General features: G+C 38.7%; 1 long non-coding RNA gene across 1 annotated transcript; it reads left to right on the top strand.

The window, feature by feature from the left end:
• The first annotated feature begins 1,324 nt into the window (after positions 1-1,324).
• LOC124294937 lies at positions 1,325-4,069 on the top strand. The gene is made up of 3 exons (XR_006904828.1): positions 1,325-1,379; positions 1,620-1,685; positions 2,226-4,069. It is a non-coding gene; the product is annotated as an uncharacterized LOC124294937 (long non-coding RNA).
• Positions 4,070-4,357: the final 288 nt, after the last annotated feature.

Raw genomic sequence — 4,357 nt, 5'->3', positions numbered from 1 at the left:
GTTCTAGCTGTCCAGGTCCTTGACCCGGTGACTTCTGACCTTCAGGACTAATTTTCCGTATTTCTGGCTTTCCAGGTCCTCGACCTGATGACTATTGACCTTCCGGATTAAATTTCAAGTTTACGAGTTTGATTATTGAAAACGTCATATTTTGTGATATCAAACCAATGTGCATGCTGCAGATAAAATTTTGAATCAGAAAAAAAACCGAACGACCAGGAGCAACAAATTGCAACGGGTGAGTGGTTGGCATTGTATACATAGAAATACATGACAATAACGTCGTTCAATTGAAGCTAAAATTTGTTGTGCGTTGTGTTCCAAACCTGTCAGCACTTAGCAGATTGTTCTGTGGAATTTTTTGTCGAAATTTATCGACATGAAATCACAATATGTTAAACTTCCATGCATGTGTAAACGTGATTTGTAGCATTATATGTACAGAAATAATCTAACTCGCAGATTCGGTTTGCGTCACATGGCACAAAGCCAGTGTTTATTCTGTATACTGTGAAGCAAATGCCTGGATTTTTTGGGAAGTCCATCGTGCCCCAGTCTCCCCTACAACTATCGCACATGGTAAAACACCGACAACTAGTAAACGAGCGCACGAGCACAAAAACCAGTTACACTAGGCATCCGACCCCGAGCAAGCTTTAGCGAGCGAGTGTTTGAAAACTAGTTATATCCGATTCGCGCACCATCATATTATCGATGTACTAAAATAACCCAAGAAACCCTGATATCATATTAGTTGTCGAGCTCAAACGTAAAAAGTAACGATTTTTACAAAGAAATTTCTGAACGGAGATGAATGTGATTCAACCTTTTTTTCTGTGTTTTTTAGTTCATCGATGGTAAAAATATATGTCAATTCAAAGTAATTTTAGTTTTTGCATTTCAGACATAAATTACGTACGCCATCTTTCCTGTCAATTCAAGATTCCAGCGACGAGGCGCTTCAATTGCCACCTAATAACTTTGCCATTTTGCGACAATTGATGATGGGTAAATTTTTCTTGTACTGTCCAAATGTGAGTAAAAATATACTCGAAATTTCACAAAGCATCGTTAGTTATCTCCAATTAAAATGAAAATAGCTGACAATCAACGTTTCGCTTAATAATTATCGTACTTGATTGATTTGGAAAAAAAATATTTGTACTTTTCCCAAATTGTATTGATCCTTACACAATATTTTTGATGTGTTCTAACGTTAGAAATATTTATTAGTATTCGATGTATAACCCGAGGTGGTGAGCGGTGGTCGTTGAAGGTCGTTGGAGGTGGTTGGCGGTGGTTGAAGGTGGTCGGAGATGGACGAGGAGGAGGTGGATGAGGAAGATGAGGAGAACAAGGTGGACTAGGATTTGTGCACGGTGAGTAAAACGTTTTTATAATATTTGATGGCAATTGCAATTATATTTTATATAACATATTTCAAACTAGTCATGTTTACATTAAATTATTTCAATTCATTTTTCGCGCAAGCACAAATTCAGTAGCTATAAATGCGCCAACAAAAATTATGATATTATTAATTAATTGATTAATTATAATAATCCTTACACTATATTTCTGATGTGTTCTTATACTGAAAATAACTATTACTATTCCAGGAGAAGGACGAGGAGGAAAAGGACAAGGAAGCTGAGGGTAACAAGGTGGACGAGGATTTGTGCTCGGTGAGTTTAACATTTTTATAATATTTGATGAAGTAGGATCAGGATCAGGAGTAGGATCAGAAGTAGGATCAGTAGTAGGAGTTGAAGTTGGAGTAGCAGTAGCAGTAGGAGTAGGAGTAGAAGTAGGCGGGGCGGGGCGGGTCGTGGCAGAGGTGGGGCGGGGAGGGGGCGCGGATGTGGGAGAGCGCGAGGGGGAGGGGGCGGGCGTGTGAGGGGGGGGGTTCTGCTCTATCGACTCTAACGGGCTCGCACCAACATTCGTCCTCCCCCCCCCACCTGCCCCTTCCCTTCCCGCTCCCGTCCCTGCCCTTGCCTCCCCCACCCCCTAAAAGATTCGATATATTCAGGTAAATATAAATCATACACGTTTATGTATTTGATTGCATTTATTTTTTCATTGTATAATTCCGTCCTACATATTGCTTGTGCAACACTTTCTCAACTTTTCAATTTCGCGTTGACGACGGTATGTTACCAACGTTTTGCACGCGATAGCTGTCGGTTACGAAGAACTTCATAACAAACTTTATATATTTTTAGGCAACGCCTCCGAAGACTTTTTTCACACCGGCCATCTAATCCTCTGAGTCTGCAGCTTACAATAAAGTTGTGGCATCTAAGAGATGTGAGAACTCGACTGATAGGTCAGAAACTGATGCATCCTCTGCACATCAGTCTGGTAGCAATACTTCGTCATGCGTACAAATACGTTCTTATTCGATGTTGAAAGAATGAGTGATGGATCAGTATCTTACCGAAGAGAGAGATCATCTGGTGTATGGGGGCTGTATTCAATCACGACTCGTTTCGTAATTCAGCAGAGAAAGTGGCTTTATTCAAATACATTTTCTCCGAAATTGATGAAGTCCAAAAATTAGAACTCAGTAAATTTAAAATTTCGTATGTAATTAACCTTGGTCTTGCGCCTTACTTTAACAACAATTTATATGATATCACTAAGTCATGTGATACTTATGTACTAGAATTCTGCGAAAGCCTTAACAAGATTGCACAGAAACAACAAATGCATCGCATTGTGAGATATTGGCACAAAGAAAAAAATGAAGTAAGTACGTCGAGGTACCCGACGTCTGTTTTCCTGGAACATACGACTGAAGAAGATTTGTTGAAGGCTTTCAAAAGAGCCATAGATGGATACGATCTTGAAAAGATTCTACATGCATCGATGGACGGCTCACATGTCAATTTCAAATTTTTTGGCTTCTCAAGGAGGACATTAAATCTGAGAATGATGACCTGAAACTTCTTGATGTCGGTTGATTCGGTATTCATTCGCTGCATTGTGCATTCCAAGCTAGGATTTGCGGTACTGGTTAGGAAATCATCGATTTTTTGAGAGCCTTGTATAACTTTTTTAAAGACGGTCCTTCTCGACGAAAAGAGTTTATAGGATATTACATGAGAAGGAAATATTGAAAGAAATATAATGAAGAATTATAACAGGCCTGAAGGAAGACTTGCTCATTTTTTGATGAGAACGTTGAGAAACACTGACGGTAACGATCATTTCAAAATCTTCATTAAAACATTGCTCATTATATCACATGGTAATGCGAACTTAAAAAGAGTCTTTTCGACCAACAAAGAAAAACTCGTAGAAAATCTTCATGAACAATCTGTGGTGCTACGGTAAGTTTACGATGCTGTTATCGCAGCTAGTGGGATACACAATGTTCCAATCACTAAAGCACTTATCCATGCCGCAAGAAATACTCACACGAGATACAAGGCAGCTTTGGTGCAAAAAGCAACAGAGAACAAGGCCCAAGAACATGAGAATGAGCAAAAGAAGAGGGTCGCTCGGTAACAAAGAGAACTATTAACAAAAAAGCTGAAAGTGCTCAAAGAAATACACGAGAAAAAAAGCTGATTTCGAAGAAATTAATAACCAGGCGAAGTCCGTTCATCGAGCATAGTGACGAAGAGAAGCAGTTACTAAAACATTACCGTTCTCAAAAATGTATCTCTACCTATCATGTTGTACCGTTTTATAATTTGTGATACTTTTTACTGGCAAAAACTGTTACAAGGGTTACCTAACGCACATCTGGATGTGTATTATCGCGCAAAACCCTCCCGGGGTACATCTGACCCCGATGTTCCAGAAAAACCAATTCACAACCTATGTTAAGTTAACTAGTCAAGTTACTTCCTCGTCTATTTCTTCTTATCTACGTAACGCGTATAACACGAGCTACGGATACAATCAACGAGGAGAACTATCGCAACATACCACCAACGAGGAGAACTATCGCAACATACATGTATACATATATACACATATTTAGAACTAGATTTTTACAATAAACACAGAGGTTTTAGTATATTCGCATACGGATTTCTGTGTATAGGTATACTTGAACTAAAATATCCTCATCTCTAATACGGAGTTCTTCGTAATTCGCATTTGTTCTTGTAACCCAATGTCCTACATACGATGGCAAAAATCGAGATCCAACTTAACTGAGTCTCAAAGCCCTGTTGACACAAAAGCAGCTATTTGATAGAAATTGTAGTTTATAGTTTACACAGCCCATTGCATGATATTTCATTATAAATACATATGTTTCAATGTATTTAGGAATAATTTATCAAATATACAGAGGTCATGTGCAAATAATAAATGAATTCGACCGCAGTTTGATGTATTC

Source organism: Neodiprion lecontei, chromosome 6 (assembly GCF_021901455.1).
Source record: "Neodiprion lecontei isolate iyNeoLeco1 chromosome 6, iyNeoLeco1.1, whole genome shotgun sequence".
NCBI classification, from domain to species: domain Eukaryota; kingdom Metazoa; phylum Arthropoda; class Insecta; order Hymenoptera; family Diprionidae; genus Neodiprion; species Neodiprion lecontei.
The sequence above is the reverse complement of the archived record's forward strand: the minus strand, read 5'-3'. Positions and strand labels throughout refer to the sequence as shown.